Genomic DNA, 22,871 nt, shown 5'->3' with positions numbered 1-22,871 from the left:
ACAGCATCGACAGCAAGAATCTATACTTCTATTTAAAAAGTTTCACTTTGACAGGTCATAACACCAAAGTTCAGTGCAGATGAAAAATGAGACCAGTGGGTAAAACGTCACAGTATATTACATTTTTGAATAACACAAGGAATATAAAAAATATAGAATTTGTATTTTGTGTTAAACATTAGTATGCTGTTGTGTTGCCTGGTCCCTGCTGATTTCCATTAATTATTAAGCATAAACATGCAAGTTTAATCAAATATACAGTATGAGGGATGCATTTATGTATACATAATTGTTTGAAATATGCAAATAGATAGTGTTGGTTTATGGTGGGTCCACGCATCAATCCAGGATCAAACAGACTATTTCAGTCAGTTTGCTTAAAATTAAGCCAAAGTCCAATATTTTCTACTTCAATTTCTATTTTACTATAGGAGTGGAGGATGGTCACATCTGAGTATGGGCCAATTCTGATAGCAACCAGTCCCACTCCATAAACTCTGATGGCACAGATTTCAGAGGTAAGTGCATTTTCTTTTTTTTAATGAATTTTTTGTGCATAAATATAGTGTTAATTTATCATTTTAAAAAGATTTTGGTTTTGGAGATGCAGGCTATCTCTCTCTCTTTACACTTTCAGAGTAATTAAAACTTTATGCTTTACTGTTGATGAATAAAGCAATAAGCCTCAAGAATTTATAACAGCTAAGGGGCACGCAGTAGCACGACGTGAAGCATATATAAATTCACTGTAAACCACAGTTTCATGGGGCTTGTTGCTTTTAGAGTATGGTTATTCCATATAATGAGTATTGGTTTCACAGAATAAAACAGAGCAAATAAAGTGTAAAGATATGAATAAAAAAAACAGTATTTTTCCACCAAAACAATGTAGTTCCTCAGAAACAGTTGTGGTTGTTGCCGAGCAACACACAGAAGTAAACAAAGGTGTATTATACAAAAAAGCAGCATAGAATGTTTTTAAATGCTTACTTTTTTAATGTAATCTTTAATTCTTTTTTTTTTTATAAGAGTCCTGGTTTATTTTGAGGTTGTTTATTAAATAGAACTTTATAGTCTCGTTATTTTTTTAATAAAGCCCATTTAGGGCGTTAGTGTTTGGGGTTATTATGATATTGGTTATTTGTAATCAATTGTATATGCATTTAATTCAACAAAACTCTACAGTGATTTCGGTTTGCCCTGTCACATTTTTTCCACCTTTTACTATTACTGACAAATACATCTGTTTGATCCGTCTTATTTTATTTACATATATATAGATATTATATATATATACTATATATATATATAATATAATATATATATAATAATATATATATATATCTATTCTATATCTATTTATATATAATAGTATATACACACACACATAAACACACACAGATGCATTACAACAGGTGCTTCTCAATAAATAGAATGTTGGAAACAGTTATTTATTCAGTAATCAACTCAAATGTGAAACTTGTGTATTAAATAGATTCAGTGACACAGCTGAATCGGTTTCAGTCTTTGGTTCTTTTAATTGTGATGATTTTGGCTCAACATTAACACAAAACCCACCAATTCACAATCTCAGCAAATTAAAAACTTCATAAAGACCAGTTAAAAAAACTTTTAGTGAATTGTGGCCTTCTGGAAAGTATGTTCATTACGTACATTGTACTCAGTCCTTGGAGGGGGTTCCTTTTGCTTTAATTACTGCCTCTCAGCGGGCATGGAGGTGATCAGTTTGTGGACTGTGATGGTGGTATGGACGCCCGGTTCTTTGACAGTGGCATTCAGTTATCTGCATTGTTTGGTCTCTTGTTTCTCATTTTCCTTGATAATACCCATCGATTCTCTGTGGGTAGATCTGGTGAGTTTGCTAGCCAGTCAAAAACACCAACACCATGGTCATTAACCAATTTTGGTGCTTTTGGCGTGTGGGCCGGTGCCAAATCTGCTGGAAATGAAATCAGCATCTTCATAAAGCTGGTCAGCAGAAGGAAGCATGCAGTGCTCCAAAATTTCTTGGTAAACGGGTGCAATGACTTTGGTTTTCAAAAAACACAGTGGACCAACACCAGCAGATGACATTGCACCCCAAATCATCACAGACTGTGGAAACTTAACACTGGACTTCAAGCAACTTGGGCTATGAGCTTCTCCACCCTTCCTCCAGACTCTATGATTTTGCTTGACAATCCTCATAAGGCTGCGGTTCTCTCAGTTGGTTGTGCTTCTGTTTCTTCCACACTTTTTCCTTCCACTCAACTTTCTGTTAACATGCTTGGATACAGTACTCTGTGAACAGCCAGCTTCTTTGACAATGATTGTTTGTGGCTTACCCTCCTTGTAAAGGGTGTCAATGATTGTCTTCTGGACAACTGTCAGATCAGCAGTCTTCCCCATGATTGTGTAGCCTAGTGAACCAAACTGAGAGACCATTTTGAAGGCTCAGGAAACCTTTGCAGGTGTTTTGAGCTGATTTGCTGATTGGCATGTCACAATATTCTAATTTGTTGAGATTTTTGTTAAATGTGAGCCAAAATCATCACAATTAAAAGAACCAAACACTTAAACTACTTCGGTCTGTGTGCATTGAATTTATTTAATACACAAGTTTCACAATTTGAGTTGAATTCACTGATCTATAATATAGAACTGGATTGCTCATGACGTCATAAAATTGAAGCTGCAGTGCCGCCATATTGGTAATCCCTAGTGTGCATAAACGTTCTATTGAATTAATAGGAAATTGTATGATTTTAATAAGAAAACATGACATAACAAGTCAGCGTTTTTAAATCTGAAGTATCCCTGTACATTCTTGCAATGCAAACACCCTAGACATGTAAACGGTTATTTTTTTAAATGTCTGGAACTTCCCCTACTTATTAAAAAGCTATGTTCATTACAGTAGCGAACATCATGAACATGACAAACATCAGACGGACATGACCTCAGCAAATAAAACAAACCACAAAGTGCTCATTCTGAAATCTGAAGAAAGATTTATGCTTTGTATACCTTTATTTGCCTTGTACAGTTATTCATTGTTTATATAATTTATAGTGTTTTATTTGTACAGTAGGCGCTAAGTGCAAATGTTTCAACAATGATTTCATTAACAGCATTCATTTTGAAGCAGGTAATGATTCAAACGGTTATAAAAATAATTATAAATTTTAGCATACAATATTTTACATGTAAACAGTAACGTTACTGCTAGTAAACGTATTTGCGCGATCTTGGAGAGTCTGAAATAGATGTTGCTCAATCATGACATTAAAAATACACACATCATAATTTATTCAGATAAATAACTTACTATACACAGTATGGATTTAAAGACATTTAAAGGCTTTATTTCCAAGATAGTAAGTTAAGCTTTTCAGTTAAGTATATAGCAATATTAACAGATGCTTTTGTATTATTCACTGTAATATATTCAAATCCTTTTCTGATACTAATACGTTCATGTTTAATAATTCCTGAATAATTCGTAATGCTTGGATGCAGCACTCTGTGAACAGCCAGCAGCTTCTTTGGCAATGAATGTTTGTGGCTTACCCTCCTTGTGAAGGGGTGTCAGTGATTGTCTTCTGGACAACTGTCAGATCAACAGTCTTCCCCTGTGATTGTGTAGCCTAGTAGACCAAACTGAGAGACTTGTTTTGAAGGCTCAGAAACTAACTTTGCAGGTGTTTTTGAGCTGATTAGCTGATTGGCATGTCACCAAACTATTTGTTGAGTGATTTGTTGAATTTTTGTTAAATGTAGGCCAAAATCATCACAATTAAAGAACCAAAAACACTTAAACTACTTCGGTCTGGTATTGCATTGAATTTGGTATGCACAAGTTTCACAATTTACAGTTGAATTACTGAAATAAACTTTCCACAACATTCTAATTTTATGCGATGCACCTGTATTAGGGCTGACGATATGGACAAAAATTTCATATCTCGATTTTCATGCAGATATCTCGATATCGATACAATACGATATATTCGATGTTAGAGTGAAAATAAGCATTTTCTCAGAAAAATAAAAAGATCATAATACAAAAAAATGTGGAAAGTATAGTTTTATTTTTAAGAACCAAGTCATCAATATTAACATAAATTACCAAAAAATAAATTACAAATCAAACCTTTTACGCGGCTCACCAACATAATAAATAACAAATGCAGCAGCTGGTGGAACATTGAGAAAGTGCATTGTGAAGTGCAACAACATTTATATTCTTCAAAAGATCCACATAACTGTATGCAGAAAATGCATTTGCTCCTAACAGAACAGAAGAGGTAGTTACAGGCAGCTACAACTTCTACAGATTCTTTGCCAGGAACACTGGCTTGTTAACCATGTCTGGCTTGGGGCAGGGTAATCTATGGAAGAGGTAATAATAATCCCTTTCCATTATAATTAAAACCACGTTTTATTTCATATCAGATACACATTGTGTAAGTAACTTCAATGTTTACTCTATTCTATTCCCAGTTCTGACCACTTACTTTTAAGTATTTGGGGAGAAGTGGATGAATTCGCGATGTTGTAAAGCATAAGAGGTTGTAAATCAACAGATCCGATTATCTGAACTTCGTCTGCGGCTGGAAATAACGGTAGCCCATAAGCATACAGCTCCAACTAACACGATCGTTATAAAGGTGTTTAAACAACAATGTACTTCCACCTGCATGTATTTGACAATCAGAATATCAGATATTTCATGCCATAGCTAACACATTTGTGAATGTTCTGAATAAAAAAGGAAAAATGACATAAAAGCAGATCATCATTCATTCAGCGCTGTTGCTGCTGCGGTGTGTCGTGACAAGCAATGACGCATCCTGCCATGGAAACGCCTTACTCTCTCACAATATAGTTCCCACGCCCCTCAGGTAGTGCGTGTGTAAAAAGACTGGCTTTAGCGGCAGTATTTAAGGGCACTCGTAAAACTGATGTTTGTTGTGACTGCCAGTGTTGTATGCAGGGCGAATGTCAGCCGAGAGGAAATCTATATCGCCTATATCGCTGCTTTTTCGATAGTAATATCTTGAAAGTTCATATCTGAAGCACGAGCAATCTATATATCGCTCAGCTTCTAACCTGTATGTGTATGTGTATATATATTTGTTGATATATTGGTGCATTAAGGCATACTCACTACACAAAACATGCCTGTTTAGATGTCAGTTTAATTGAGTATAATGATCTGAGACACAGTATTTAATTTTCAGATTAAAGTGTGTTTTTTTCTTTATGGATATATAGAATTGTATTTGTGCAGATCTTAAAGGTCTTGAATTAGATTTTTAAAAAGATGCTCTGGAAACTAGAGGTCGACCGATAGTGATTTTACTGATACCGATAGCTAGGTTGGACCACAATGGCCGATACCGATTAATCAACCGATAGTTTTTAAAATGGATACTAAACGAAAACTAAAACAGTGCTTTACTATTTTTAAAAATAGCAGAAGCAGTACTAAACCATACTTTGTAAATTAATAAACATATTAATATTAATTATTATAATGATCATTAAAGTTATTTAATAGTTTACTAATGTTAAAAAAAGAAACTTTAAGATGTAAAAATGTAGCACATTAGTAATAGTAAATGTTAAAATGAACAAACTAGGAACAATACTTCTACAGCTTTCATTAATATTACAAATGGACTCTTACGTTTTAGTATTACCATTTAGATTCAACAGTCATGCTTAAAGATGGCCATCTTTATATATCTACAGTTCACAAATCCATAGCATTAAAATTACATACATAGATAATTGATATTGTATGTGTACTCTCACACTTTATTTTTCTATTTTAGAACACTGCATGATCATCTAATAAGTGTGTGTGTGTGTGTGTGTATGTTACACACTGAGCAAAAGCGCAGCGCTGCGTCTAGGAGAAGTCACACACCAGACGCATCACATTCAATTAATTCAATACAAGTACCAAACCACGTGGCTGCGCCATTCATTAACACAGAGACACGCAGAATTCATATTTGAATAGTCGTTATGCGGCTTAATATTTACAAATACTAGTGGGAATGTGTTCACTTGTGTGGTATCGGGACCGTGTGTGCATCGGGACACACGCATCAGGACGGTACTCCGCTGTGTACGATACAGAGAGCACTCAGGACACAGTGTGCATGCCTCCGTAGTGTAACGTAGAGCCAATTGCAATCTCTGCGTCATCGTAAACAATCAAGCATACAACCTAAGCGATAGAGGCATGAGTAGTTAGTTTGTGGGTAAATATATAATAAAGAGCAGCAGAAGCTGCGTACTGACCTGTCTCAGCACCGACATCCCAAGAAAGCAGTGGTGTACAGGGGAGCTCTCCCTCCATTTTTACTTAATGGTTTTCATGTTGTTATCTGGCGATATAGAGACAGTGTAATTAAATAAAAATCACCTCGACCTTTCAGGGCGGTCCATGGCAGGTAACGCGCTTTTATGGTGGGCCCGGCGTCGGGCGTGCCCCCCGGCTCTACACTAGAATTGCGCAGCGCGATTAACTACTGACTCAGTGCGTCTATTCATCACTAGTTCTGACATTTCAAGGCGTTCCAGGGTAATCAACATAACAAAAGGCCGTCAGATTCCGTAACGCTCGCGTCGCTCTGGATTTAGTGCGGTAGGCGTAATGCCAACGAACGGTTGCTCCATCCAGGCCTCAGGGAAAAAAAAAAAAAAAAAACAGGTCCCATCGGACTCTGCTAATGCTCGTGTGCTGTATGCTTCTATCATTCAGCTCTGCTACGTGATTCTTTCGATGACAACTGGCTAGCAGCGCACTCCTCGGCACAGAGCGTTTTGAGAACTATCTCCCGCGTTGTCGCTTCCAGCAGCTGGGTCTCCCATGTGTGTTGCATCGACCCCCTTTTAAAAAAAAAAACCGTGATCCTGACAGCGTTGGTGCTGGGGTCATCTGCTCTCGCTCAGGCCCATCGCGGATCGCATGAACCTGACACGTGCGGCAGCTTCACAACAGCCAGGTGGCCGACGGCGGAGTCGCGTCAGTGGTGACAGTACCACCTCGGATGAAGCAGCAGTCTCCCGGAACTGAGCCAAGGGTCAGGATTGAAGGACTAGCGAATGCATCGCTGATCTACCAGCACTACAGGCCCGTGCAGATCCGTCATATCGAGGGTAGAGCTACGTTCTTGAATTACCTCATCCAGGGCGAGCAGGCCAGCCATTACTGTATTTTGTGACCTCAGCCCGAGCAGCTACTCACTGGAAGACATTATGGCCTGGCGATCAGGCTACGCGCGCGTGGCTGAAATCGCTTATGCTGCGTATTGTCGTATCGTTCCATAGCTGCGATTCTGTTCAGTGTCCTAATCCCGCCATCAAGGGCCTGGCTGAGGCACCACAGACATCGCGACCTCGTCCCGCTGGGTGTCTCTACGTTCGCTCCTCCAGATCAGAAGCATACAAGCACTCGATCCCTCGCATCGCGCCCGTCAAGCGACAGTTACTTTGTAATATTATGTCGTGCGAGAGCAGCTGGTAGCGTCGACACCATTAATGCGCAGTACCATCCGTGAGTGACATCCGTGTGACTATTAGGTAGACATAAAGCAGAGTTCGGGGTCCTAACGTCGTAAGATTTCGTTGATGAGTGCCATAGTCACGCGTATCGAGCTACACGCAGTGGTGATGCATGCAGGGGCGTAGTCTGAGGCTGCCATGGGAGGTAAGTGGTCTGTGTGGTGTTAACGTGTTGTACTAACTCCATGCAGGAGACTTACTCTCGATCGACTCTGAGCTCGTGCACCCTGCTGTCTGCAACATTACTCTACGACTAGTTTATCTCGTTGGATTAGTCGCGGTTGGACTATGCTATCAGACTTAGCACAGAAAGAAATGTACACCTAAGCAGCAAAATGAATACCAGTGGAAGCTACGGGTGTAGCTTTCTATCGCATACGAAGACGTAATACGACATCTATACTCCTCAGGCTACGAAGGCTCGTCGTCCGATACTGAATGACAGGCATGTGAATACTATCCTCAGGCTGCTGCTGTGAAAGCCGATTTTACGGCACCGAATTCGGATAAAAGACACCACGCCATACGAATATCGCTGGCAATCAAGGTAAGGCGATTGACTAGAGATGAGCTATCATAGAATCACTACTCCAGTCTGACGCGTACCACTCTCGATCAGGCACGTCTTTTACTGTACTTGCAGTGTACAGGTGAGGGTCGCTACATGCTAACTTTTGGGTCTGTGCAGATTACTGCTATGGCGTTAAATTACTGCATTTTGAATGCACATGGATGTGATACAGTGAGTGCATAGGTGCAGTATGGTCCGATATATGCTTAATTCATTGGATCGGCAGTAGTTTACCATCATGCAATTGTTCTCTACAAAGCACCCCTGGGGGGGCTGCTCTGTTGGATAACGCGTGTTCGACGCACGTCTCATATGAATGATACACTACATAATCTCTACGAATTCGTGACCATATACACCACTACTATCTAGGTACATCGTGATTCTCCATGTCATCTGTTGTATGCACATTTGTACAAGCGGCAATAATGCGCTAAGGTTCAGTAACTATCAATTCGAACGGCACATGAGTTCTGCATACGACACTACATACCATTGATCTATCGGGATTACTTAGATGATCATAGCGTGATAGTCGACTAGCTATCGTGACCTATGAGCTCTACTACTATACTATTAGTGATATGCTCAATCAACATTCGGCTTTCGTTTCTTAAACAATGCGTGATGTGATATTGTAAGCCTCTCCGCTGCGCCCCTACAGCACCTATTACAGATTCCATACAAGGACTATAAAATACGTGGTCAGCGCAGCTGAATAAGCTACGTTACGTGATGGTCGACTAGAGATGTATATACATAGGCTACTATAACATACTAATTGCAATCCAGTTGTCCTAGATGTATCTTGCTAATGATATGCTAGAATATGACATGATTGAGCGCATCAGACCAAGTTAATTTCAGCATTTAAGAAATTACGCGATCTGCTCATACATGAGCACTATGTGTACACAGTGCGAAATCATCAGCATGACCAAGTTTGTAGTATACAACTATATAATCACTAACATTATATATATTATGAAGTATTTTAGTTCTATACTGACATGTATCACCTAATCGCTATTCACCGTCTACTTGTCGACCACTTGAATAACATACAGTATTGTTACAACTTAAATGTGATGAAAACTTGTCACTGCATTGAATATAAAATGCATTTCTTGCAATATCCTTGTCGTAACTTTGTCTTGTATACAGGGTATTTGCTTATACTTACGTCTTAGTGTCATCCTTTTAGTGTGCTAGCTTCTACCTGACTCAAGCCTATTGTCACTCCAGTATGTACTACATCTAGCCCAGCATGCATGTATGGGATTGTCTTAGAGCCCATGTGTATTTGTTCGCATTGCCTTTTGCAGTTATCTGTTAGGACGTAACAGAATTGTTCCTCTCTGGACTATAAGCTCATTGTGTGATTAGTGAGTGTTAAGTTTGAATCTAATTAAATATATAATAGACATATACCACTAAATACTAATAGACATCAATATCTGCTCATTGATGACCTAGACTCAGTCTTAAATAGCTATCAGTAGCATCACTACACCTTTTATAGAATCAAGCAACGTCTTAAGGGGTCATGCTAATCCTATAAAAAGTTGTATTATTAGCCAATCGCTAACTTATAGCTAACATCAGCATGGCAGTCAAGCAATCCACACGAAATAGAATGTCTCGTCGCTGTCAGAAGGTTATCTGATGTTGATACAAGTCCTCAATTACCATGGCATTAAGAACCATTAATGACCCGTACTCTGTCCCTGTGTCCCCGCTGCGTCTCGGTACTAGGGGGCAACCATTAACACTGCATAGCCATGGTCTAATTACGTCTTATCTAATAAAGCAAAACCAGCAAAAAGAAATATTTCTAAAATGTTTGTTAGAAGAAAATACTGTGGGGAAAAAACATAAGTATTGTGGAAATAATTTACAATGTTAAAAGTACCATGTTTTCTATTGTAATCGTTTGATAATGTCCAATTTTTAAAAAATATTTAATGGTTCCTTGTGTGAGAACAAGCCTAGTTTTTCCAACAGTCCATTACCATGCCGTTCTTTAATATCCTCAGTGATCCTTCAGAAATCAATTTACGTATAAAAAGTTTTTGGAAATGTGAACTGTGTATGCATTCAGATAAATATTCAGTGCAAAATCCCCTGCAGTTCAGTTTAGTATCTATAGTTTTTGATCTAGTCAATGTGTATAATATATTTTACTAACATAAATTGTAAATTGATGGAGGAGAAGATTAAAAAAAAAAACTAGTCAAATCTGCTCTATTAGCCATTTATAAACCAACCTCTCTACTTGAGGCATGTGTGCTTATTGGAAGGAGCTTACTTCACTGGCTAGGTTACTAATGAATGCTGTGTTTTTTTTTTTTTTTTTTTCTTTCTTTTTCCCTTTTTTTTTTCCTTAAAAGTGAATCTTAACGGTGTTTTTTTTGTGATTGCTTTTTTTTTTGACAAATCATATCCTAGTGATGTAATAGCTAAGACTCTAGTAATGTTCTTTGCTTTTAGCACATTTAATTGTCTTTTTGTCTATCCGCATTGTAAATCGGTTAAAATTCTATTTTGGTCCGGCTCTTGCTCGATATATATGTACCTGGTACTGGCTTAGCAACAATGCCACAAGGCTGCTGGTTATCACCTTCCTTGTCAACAACTCGCTTAATGACCCGAAAAACTATGGCCAAAGCTTTAAGCATGAGAAAGTGTAAGTTTTGATGTTTAATGATTGGTTTGTATATCTTATGGCTAAATATGTTATGAAGAAGGTTGTCTGAAAATGAATAGTTTGTCTAGAATTGCAACCTTTTGTGGTCAACGGCAGTATATATTCAGGAGTAACGCTCCATTTGCCCATACCTCACAGATTTATCGACTTTGTGAGAACTATGCAAAACCCCACCTGACCATCTCATTCAGTGCGGAGCGCAGCATTGAAGTGAGATCGACCGCGTAGCAACAGTGATGTGCACCCCCAATCGTGATTAGCTTGTTATCATGTTTGTCTACATCTCCTGGCTGGCTGGGACCCATAACATCTTCAGGGACAGTGCTGGTAAGACCCTCCTAACATATGTCCTTTATTCTAAATGTGGCCTTAATTCTGATGCTGTGACAGCATTTGAGAAATGTTTGTTTGGTAATGATGTGAAATGAGTGTATAGATTAGTGCTGTCAACGATTAATTGCATCCGAAATAAAAGTTTTTGTTTACATAATATGTGTCTACTGTGTATATTTATTTATGTACACATGCATGTATATGTTTAAGGATAATGTTATGCTTATATATTAAATCTATTTTTATATATTTAAAATTAAATAAAAAACAAAAAAACTTATTTTTGTATGCGATTAATCGTTTGACAGCACTAATATCAGAATATTGCTTACATCGAAAGAATATGCTATAAACTTATATACACATTTATACAAGCAATATACACTTACAATTTCATGTATGGTCCTACATAAGCCATACATCTGGCATCTGCCCTACATTAAGGTTCTACTGTAAATTAAGTGCCACAATCGACACATTTCATGTGTGGCCCATCATCATTGTTTTTTTTGTGGTTTGTGAACTCTTACGTTCTTTTACTTGACTGTGTGACCTGTGCATGCATCATTAGGCTGACCTTGCATGTACTAATTATTTGAAACTCTGCACTTGTACACGTCTCACAGGGTGGACTCTAAGATCTCTCTGGGTATCCTTGGGTATCCTGATAGTGTTGAGTTCAGTGGCATGGTTAAGCTGGGTATCTTCAGCTACATCGGCATCCCTCTAGCACTTATTGTCATTGAGGTCATTTCCTTCCTCGTGCTGGCTGTGTGGGTGTGGACAACATCTTCATCATTGTACACAAACCTTACCAGGTGGGTGGTGTGTCCTGAGAGCAGATTCAGCTGCAGCATGACGCACTGTTAATGTCAGCTGACTCATTCTACTAAAAATACTTCAGACAAGCACCTTTTAGTTCCACTGTTTTTTAAATGGTCATTTTGTTTTCACTTCAGTGTTTTTTAAGATTGCCGATGGATGAGATTAGTTTGCCTTTTATAAAACTGCTAAGTAATACTTTTTTTGTTTCCCCTGAGAGGGATGAGCGAATGCCTGAGGAGGAGCTTCATCAGCAAAGTGGGCGATATCCTCGGAGAGGTGGCTCCCAGCATGTTCCTCTCTTCCTTCTCTGAGACCGTTTGCTTTCTTTTTAGGTATGCCATCCATCCTCAGATTTGGAAGTAACTTCTACATTTCTAACAAAATGGCAGATGAAATGTGATGAATGCCACTCGCGATAATTATGAGGAAATAAATGCTAGTATTGTTACTTATAAGAAAGTGGGTTATGGTTTTTGATTTTGTTTTTAAATAATTATTTCAAATTTCAGTATGGTCAAGTTGTTTTATGCTAGTGCTTTACCCAGATTTACACATTTTATTGGAAGCTATTGAACCAATTCATCGCAGTTTTCCTGCGTCAAACTCTTATAACTGATAAACATTTCAATTGGACTGCACAAGCTTTTTATTCCAAAGATATGTGATGCATTGCATATAAACACTTTTTTTATCATTAATTTTCTATAATAAAATAAATGAATGCATTTATTTATACATAAAACTAATTAATATTTTTCTTTTTAATTTTCTTTATTAATATTATTATTATTTTTCTCCCCTTAGCAGAGAATAAGATCTTAAAGTGGGACTTTTTAAGTGCTAGTATTAGTATTAGTATAAAATATGTAAAAAAAAAAAAAAGATCAATATAAATAAAAAAAATGCATTACATATGACATAGGAGCTTTCATAAAGTGGAGACTCTCATTTCCCTTTCCAGATGACTATAGTTTTCCTATTTCCACTTGTCTCCAGGTGCTCTGTCACCCATGCTGCCTGCAGGAGAGGGACGTTCTCTCTATTAAGCTGAGTCTGGCTGCCTTCAGTGACTTCCTTCTGTAGGATCAGTTGCTTTGTGTCTCTGCTGGGCCTGAAGCATTAAAAAGACAAGTAAGAGGTGAGAGAGGTCAAAGGTCACAGCAGTACCTTATCAGTGGAGAGAAAACAGAATTAGAGGAACAGGAAAAAAAGTGAAATATGAAATAAGGTTTAATATTAGATTATAATTCACAGCAACATATTTCATACTTAAAACAGTGATTGATTAACCAACTGTAGTTTTATTAAGCACTTTTTTTGTTTCAATATGTAATGATTTGAAAATACCGCTTCAAATATTGTGGCTTAATTTCTTTATTATTATTATTTGTTTCCCAGGCAAATCGTCCAGATATATTGTGCTGTGTGAAGTTGTCTGAAGGACAGCAGGTAAAATCTGAAGGTTGTCTGTTCCGCTTTTTTAAGAAGATATATGCTCCTTTCATCTTGAAGGATTGGGTGCGCCCCTGGTGGTGGGCAAGTGTAATGAAACAAGACAAAATAGAAATAGTATTAATCTATTTTTTATTATTATTATTTCACTTATGAATGATGTAATAATGAGCCCAAAAATTTGGAAGTAAATGAATAATTGTGATGCCACCTGCTACTGTTAACAGTTAAGCTACATAAACATGGAAATACTTACACATAGATTTTTATCAAGTTCGGCATTTTTCCGAATTTTCGATTCTCTTTTGCAGGTTGCTGTGTTTGTGGGAATGCTGTCATTTAGCATAGCCGTTGTTAATAAAGTGGAGATTGGACTTGATCAGAAATTGTCCATGCCTGATGTACGTATATACCCATTCTCTCCCTTCGCACATATTTGCATTCTGAAGAACCTGAAAGGGCTCATTGTGAACATAAATCTTTACCCCGCTCTCTGCAGGACTCGCTATATGCTGGATTATTTTTGGGAATCTGAGTTGAGTACCTGCACACTGGCGCGCCAGTTTGACTTCGTGGTAGCACGTACACTGACTACAAAACAATAGAGGGTCAGAAACGCAGTGTGTGGCTGGAGTTGGGCCTGCAACAACAACTCTCTAGTCCCAGCAAAAATTTATACCGGGGGCAGCTCTGCTCTTGACTAACTATGATGACACTTTTTTGACACCTTTCATAGAGACTTATTTTGTATCAAGTAGTCCGCGTTTTTTCCATTACCCTTCAAAATGTGCAAATTGAAATTTATTGAAATACGCCTCAATATGAAACATGTCTATTTTGCAAAAATTCCATATATTGCATTGAAAAAGTTACAGCGTTGCAATGAGGTGTTTTTTCAGAAAATTAGAAAAATTAATATATAGCAAAACTACAATGGAAACTGTTTTTTTATTTTCATTTTTATTTTTTATTTTTTTATGCATTTCCAGGTCTCCTGCCGTAAAAAAGTCACATAATCGTTTTTTCAATGTACTATAACATACCAAGAAACTCCCCATCAGACGTGCCGCTTTCAAAAAGTCTCCTTCAAGGAAACAAAAAATTCTAGTGCAGTGGCTGCAATATACATAAACTACCAACATTCAATGTGCATTGACTTTCGCAATTGTGGAGAGGCAAAAAAACTGTGTTATTAGAGTCGGCAGAAAAGTTTTTTTGGTTGTGGTTTTAATCTAGTTTTTTTTTTTTTTTTTTTTTTTTTTTTTTGTTATTATTTATAAAACCAAGTTATATTTACATTTTATATTTCAAGTACCACAATTTTTTTGGGGGTTTTAGTTAACTAGTATAACCATGCAATGTGACACATAGTGTTTGGCTTTATCTTTGTCAGTCATGTCTGGGGTCGTAAATTCGCCAGAAAAGCTTGCTTGTCTCAAAAAACAAGCTTTTTGAGTAATTTTTTTGTCAGATCAGTAAAAGCCATATTGTGTGGTTGTAAATGTTAGTACTAAGATCGCAGCAACGTTGCCATCGTCCCTGGCGTGATGACTACTTTGACTGGTGAAGCCGCAGTCCGCCTGGCTGCAGATCTGATAACTACACCGAGGCGTTCTGCAATGCTTCAGGTAAACCATTATCCACCGAATCAAGGATAGCCCTGTGACCCTCCACTGCCCCAGAGGCCTTAGATATTCAGGCGGTGGTTTGTTCAGTGTATTGAATTTTTCCACTTTAGAAGCCACTGTACAGATCACACGGTTATTGGGTCTTTTGAACCTAAATATTATTTAAGTGCAAATTAGGTGTCATCTCTCTTATTATACCAGCACAGTCAACAAAGCTTTTTTTAGTATCATAATATGGGATAGTTTTCTTCAAACAGGAAAATACTGGTCTTTGACTGCACCACCAAAATTTCGAAACCTATTTTTGATTGGTTTTCAAAACACAAAAGGTGACGATGAGAATTTTATTTATATATGTATTATATATATATATAATATATATTAACATATATGATATATATATATATATATATTATATATATAATATAGATATTAGATATATATTATATTATATTATATTATAGGTTATTATATTATATATTGATATATCTACTATCTATATATAGATTATATATATATTATGAGATATATAGATATTATATATAGAAGTATTAAAGAATAATATATATAGATAAATATATAAATATATATATATATATGATTTAATATATATATAATATAATATTTATATGAGTATTATTATTATTATTATTATTAGTAATATATATTCTTTTTTTGGGAGATATATATTAATTATGAATGTTGTTCCTTTCCCATCAGTGGTGGATAAGACCCTGTGGTTCACACTGCAGACCCTATGACGCACTAACTGGGAAACGAAGGCCTAATGGTACTGGAAAATTCAATGCACTTCCTACCCCTGGTTTTCTCTCAGACATCCCAAATATCAAGTGGGTGGAAAAGGGTAAGTTTAAAATCATTTCCCTTGGATCAGTTTTTCCCATAAATGCTCATGCAATCCGTAGTGATCCGTTTTGTGTCTGAGTGGTATTTTACACAAGATTTACAAGCATTTGGTAAAATTGCACTCTTCGAATTGGCTATACTTGATGCAATTTTCACAGGATGCATCTACATGGGACATATATATATCTCCACTTTAAAGATATATATATAGAGGATATTTCCCCAATGGGACTTCACTGGATTTCAGGCTCACAAAAAGGGGAGGTAGGAATCTCTGTTTTGACTATCTCCTTTGCTTACTCCTTTTGCTGTCCACATGCAGGGGGGCAGGCGCAGCATACAGCTCTGCTGTGGATCTCATAGAGAACCAACACTGACGTAGGTGCCACCGACTTTCATGAGCTATCACCAGCAGCTTGGGGAAAACATCATCTGACTTCAATTGATGCCTGGCAGATGGCGCGAGAGCTTACCGACCAACATCACAGCAGGCCATCGGGGCCACCAAACAAGACGACCAGTGTCGGTCCTTACAGGTAAACACAACACCTTGAACATGGGATATGTCTGACCGCATCCTTATTGGTGGAAAGCGTGCCCTTCCTAAAAAAAAAACCCCGTAAATATGTGTGATGTACACACACACACACCCAACAATGCGGTGTCGAGTTCAACACAGTAAATTTCCAAATAAGTTACAGTTACTGTCCACATTTGTATGAGAATTTGTGGTAATACTAAATCTTTCTTAGGGGGGGGGAGGGGGGGGGGGGGGGGGGGAGGTTTTTTATCATACATGCATACATACTAGGATTGTCAGTTGCAATCAGGTAATTAGCCGCCGTGACCCTGACCTGTTTGAAAGTTTCTTTTTATTTTTTTATTTTTTTCCATGACAGTGGTATTCTACTTCTTCTATGAGCAGTATCTCACGATCATCTATGACACTCACTTGCCTTTAAACCTTGGTATGTCGTTGGTGCCCATCTCTTGTGGTGTCTACGGTGCTTTTTGGCTTTTTGGGCTTGTGGGCTGTGGCGCAGTGCTGGTATCCTTCACCCATTGCCATGATCCTGGTCAACATGTTCGGAGTTCATGGGCTGTGGGATATCAGTCCTCAACCGCGGTCTCATTGGTCAACCTTGTCATGGGTGAGTTAAAGAATGAGTGGTAATACAGGATGTTTGAAGCTTGTGACCTAACATATGAACATTCCTCACTAAAGCACTTCATCATTTTACATAATTGGTTTCCTTTTGCAGGTGTTGTGGCATATCGGTGGAGTTTCCTGCAGTCATCTATGTGTTGAGGGCTTTTCCTCTGTCAGTACCAAGAGCTCGAGGGTGGATCGGGCAGAGGAGGCGCTGGCACACATGGGCAGCTCTGTGAGTGGATGTTTGCTTATGCTGTGATGAATGGCGCTTACGAGACACACACATATTCTTGTTGAAACTGTAAGCGGTCGTCCTTACATGCTGCTCTGACTTCTGCAGGTGTTGCAGCATGGCATCCACCCCTCACATAAATGTGCGGGTGGGGATCCTGATTCTCTCGCCCTTTCGTCCAAATCCCAGATCTTCCAGATTTTCTACTTTCCGTCATGTATCGGCTCAATAGTCCTGCTAGGAGCCTGCCACACGGGCCTCATCTTTCTGCCTTTATTACTCATTTATGCAGGCAAACCACAATATTTGTTTTAAAGAAATTGTGTCACCTAAATTTCAGAATCTGAGGATGAAGCAACAAAAAAATTACCCTAAAGAAGCCCTTTCATATTATGGGTGCAAACAAAATCCTGTACTAAAATGGAATGACTTGGTGTTATGTGAACGTCACATGTTGGCTGGACTAAAATCTAAATTAGAGCCTGTAACACTTAAAACTGCACCATTTTCACTTGATAAAACCAGTTGTCAATACACGTTTAGAAAGGTCAAAGGTTCTTTCAAGACATCCCGCCAAAAAGGTTAAGATTAACTTAAAGAAACTGTCTCTTGAAACACATTTTACTATTGTACATTATGATATTCTTCTTAAAGTATAAGAACAAAAATATTTAAATTATTACACTCTATTTTTAAGGGAATACACAAGTTGGGCTTTCCAGTCACATTCACACCAGGTTTAACCTGCGGCTGCGCCGCGCACTTTGTTTGAATTATTTTAATTACAGGGTAAAAAACTGAACTTTCCTGTCTTCATTAATTACCATTTATTTTGGTTTTTTGAATAATAATTTTGTATTAGAACAGAAGTCCAGGAAAAATTTAAACGGATGCCCAGTTTTTCAACAAAAATATTAAAAAATCGTTAATAAAGATATTTAATTGTTAAAGTTGTCCTTAAAGAGCAATTGATTAGACATGCCGTTTTAAAAAAAAAAAAAAAAAATAGTAAAATTTAATTAAACCATTAAATGTTGAAAACAACATTCCTGCCGTAGTGCCCTAAAAAACTTAATTATGTTGTTAACATGTTTAAAATTGTGTAATTGTTGAAGTTTTTAAAATTAATTTGACATGCTTTTTTGATAACTTTTTTTTTTTTTTAACCATAAAAAAATTAAATACAAGAAAATTAAAACAGTAAATAAAAAAGGAATCCAGTTCAAAATGAAAAAAAAAAAAAAAATGTATTTGAGGAAAAAAATCAAATGGATTTCATAGATGCCCTGGACTTCTGGAAGCTAGCACATAATGTGCATAAAAATATAAAATAAAAAAACTGACTGAAAATGTGAAAATAACTTCTTCAACAGCGTCTCCCTTTCTTTCTTTTCACAGGACCCATCTGCAATATAAGCGAAGTCATGGCTGCCTCGCAACAGGTTGTGGGGTGACAGGAAAGCAGAGCATTGCTTATCTACTAACTGAAACGGGCCGTGACACACCAGCTCTTCATTTCCATTGTTACATGCTATCGTAAACCTTCAGCAGACTAATAACAGGACCCCCTTCGGGTGTCCAGAAGGCCTTTTTTCACAGCTTTCCTTTATAACATCCACTCAAAACCTCAACTCTGAAGAAAAGGTTTGGAAGATCTTTCAGGTATTGAAGTGTATGCAGCAGAGTCCTGTACAGTGGAAAGGATGCACAGTCCTTTCCTCAAATTGGTGTGTAAAACATTAAAACATGTTGTAATCACATGTAACGCAGCAGTCACTGTCGTAAACCAACCAACCAAGACGACAAATGCAAATTGTGTTATATATGAATGTGGTGTAAGACATATGTAAACTAATTTCTTTTTTATTTAGTGTTTCTTTCAGTTCTTTGTTAGTGTGCTTCATTTATTTACCTCAACATATAATGAAAGGACTGTCGACAATGAGTCCACGATGGACAATCTGTTGATATTTATTTGTGAATGCTATGGACAAGAACGACCGTGTTACACGAAGACGGCTATCAGCTTGCTGTTAGTGCTATACCTGAAACTGTGGTGTTTACAGGGCTTGAAACCACTTTAGTTAAGAGTGCTTAGCTAATAGGACTAGTTTGGGAAAATGTGATACAGTGGCCATGTTTTAAAATGTTTAACTTGTGAAGTTGTTCTGTGCCTGGGGCATTAAATTAGCGTTAACTGTGCTAAGAAAGGACGTGCTGCATACATTTAGGGACTTTGACACCCCTAGGCTAACCTAAAGGTTTCATCAGTAACCAAAAGAACAAGGTACACGTTCAGCACCCCAGTTTGGTTTAAACTCACGTTCCTCAGGATTTGCCTGCTTATTTCCATTACTAACACAATGTAGCTTTAGAAAGGCTGCTAAAACAGGTTTTGTACCACATAAGCGTGGTGGGAGTAACACTTTTGAGTCAACATGTCTAAGGCAAAAATGTGTTTGCATACAAATAAATGGTTATTTTTTACAAAGGTAAGTTTGGATTGATATGGGTTGTCAGGGGTTGGCATTGGCAACAATGACATTTAAAAATGTAATAGTTTTTTAAAAAGTTGGATTATGTGTGCCTCATGGATGTTCTAAACAGTTTAAAGTTTGTGCTTTTATGGGTAACAGTCTTGATTTGAAGAATTTTTGAAATAAAATGCAGATACTACTTGTGTATTAAATGAGTTATTTTTGTTTATTTTATTTGTTTTCACACACTTTTTGCAAGCCTTGTGAAAAACCAGGGTCCACTTCAGCATAGTGAGAGTTTAAAAGAATATAATTAAGTGCGAACTTGCATGTTAGTTACAATTCAAAACTGAAGGCCTAGTTTAAATTTATATTAAATACAATTAGTTTGACCATTAGAGCGTTTTTTTTTTTTTTTTTTTTTTCCAAAATAAGTAGGACTTAACCCTTTATATGCAACTTCATAATTTTCTTGCCTTTGAAAAAAATGGTTAAAGTGTACTGCAGACATATAATAAACAAAATATACAAACAGTTGCTGCTCTCCCACTGACTTCCATAGTATGGAGAGAAAGAAAAAAACTGGAAGTCAGTAATGGTTAAACCACATTCATCAGTATTTTCAGTAAAAGAAAAAAAAACATTCAGGTTTGGAACAATTTGAGAATGATTGAACTGTGTTTTTATATAGACTACTTTTAAGATTTGAAATACAAGAATACATTTAATACAACTAAGCACACTTAGTAAGGCATACACCTAAAACATTGCTCATCTGTGAGTTTTAAGGGGAAAAAAATGGATCGCTATGGGAAGTTGGCATGGCAACTAAATATATGTGTGTATATGCTTAAAAATTGCAGCAGGTGCAATATAACACCTTGAATGATGCAACATTTATGCGCTTGTAATATAGTCAATCTCTGTGTGTACATTTTTAGCAGCAGGGGCGAATGCAGCATTTTATTATGTTCTGATATATAGAAATATAGACAGACAGCCAGACAGATAGATAGATAGAGATCATATATCATATCATACATCATATTATATCGTCAGACAGGATTTATCAATCGGCATTTTTTCCAGTGATTTCCAATGCAGTACTCGGGAAATTGCTGTTTTTATTTTAACCGTGCGGTGGCGCCACGTACATACGCTTTCATCTGAACTGCCAAACTAAGAAAAATTAATCAGTGCCTACACTCATCCATAATGACCTACATATCTCTGCTGCTGTAAATACATTCCAAATGCGCCATTCTGCATATTATTATTACATTTTGTTTAGATTTTATGATATGCTCACATCACCCCTAGTAAATTTGTCTTAATGCTTAAGATAGTCATTTGTTATGCACACAGTCCAAGAGAATTAAAGGGCTATGGAAAACAGACTTATGTTTAAAACAAAAACATTATAATAATACTGATAAACGAGTCATACTAGCCATTGTGCAGTACAAAAGTTATGGCAGTGCCTGACCTGAGCTGACTGCTTCCTAAGAGTTGTTTTTTCGGTACTAGCTGCCAATTCATCATTTATTAATAATAGTTTCTATCTTGCCCCATGTGGTGGAGAGACAATGAAATATTGATTTCCTCTGGTTTAGGCTGGCAGTAAAGACAGGGTCTCCTTTTTTTTATGTAAGCATTTGGATTGTCCCCTTCTGAGACACTCACTAGCCAACAGCAGCAGACAGGAAGTAAGGTGTTTTGCTCATGTTAACCTCTGTACAGATAAAAGTAACATTTCTACAAGGGACATTTCTACAGTTCTTCTTCATTTCTATAATTATACATTGAAATGCCACTAAAGGGACTGTCTGGTGTCACTCTGAACATTGGTGTTGGTGGTTAACTAGAGGTTAAAGGAGAAAACACACTTCATACATACACTTCACTTCTGCATAAGCTGATTATATAGATGTTACACTTGCACAGGCAATGTTCACCAATCACACTCATCGTCTTAAGAAACACTATGGCCAAACTTGCAACACGGCACAACATTTTGCTAACTAAATTTGACATTTCGACTGTGTTAGAAAGGCCCTATAGGTTTAATTAAAGTCAAAATTGAAAACAAACATTCTTTAAATAACAATACTACTAAAAGCTAAAAAAGATCAAAAAGCTGCAGATATCAAAATAAAAATCACCCTCCCCTTCCGGCCTTCCCAATATAGTATTTAAAATTTTTAACATTTTTAACCCACAATTATTACGTTTAAACTATGCACTTTGTACTTGCTTTTATTTCTATTTTTAACCAGTAATTCAAAACCAAATTGCAAGCATATTATTGTACCTTTTCCGTCTTCTAAACTGAATTGACCAGAATTTGGCACCTGTAATGTGGGGCCCAAACGATTTCACAAAAGAACCATTAATAAATAAGCGTCTGGAATTCAGTGTCTCGTTTTTGCGTCATTGGCTCAAAGTTACTGGGGTCATTTGACAGGAGAACAGGCCACGAGTGGAGCGAAAGGAACTGGATAGCCAATAAGAGAGCAGGAGGCAGGGTTCAGATTCATGGGCCCATCTGCAGCGCTGTCCCGGGAAAGCCACAATTGTGTCGTTTCATTCAGAGCCACCTCTGGCCAAACTTCACAAGGCCACATTCAATTAGGACTATTGAAATGCTTTCAGGCACTTCCTTGTTTACAAACTGTCTTATAAGGCACACGGAGCGGAACCAAGAGGGTAAAACTGAGTCACTGCAGCCAGAGGAAGGAGAAAAATTGCCACCCGTCAGCCAAAATTCCGACTATTTGAAAAGGAAGGGAACGGACGCATGCATACCTTGACCATTTACACATATTTCTCCACAATGAGGGTGACCAATGCGTGCCCAGGAAAGATTCAGGAATTTCAAATCAGGAAAGGGCTTTTATTGCAGGCTGCAGGGGGAATTAGTTGGTGAATGGATAGGGCTAAGCTACATACACCGTGTCCGCAGTCAGGCAGTGTTTGTTTTTATCGCTGCATGAGACTGGTGTGATTGGGCCTTGTTTACCTTGGAACTGTGTCAGAATTCATTCT

Source organism: Cyprinus carpio, chromosome B2 (assembly GCF_018340385.1).
Source record: "Cyprinus carpio isolate SPL01 chromosome B2, ASM1834038v1, whole genome shotgun sequence".
In the NCBI taxonomy this organism is placed as follows: Eukaryota; Metazoa; Chordata; class Actinopteri; order Cypriniformes; family Cyprinidae; genus Cyprinus; species Cyprinus carpio.
Note: the sequence above shows the minus strand (reverse complement) of the source record.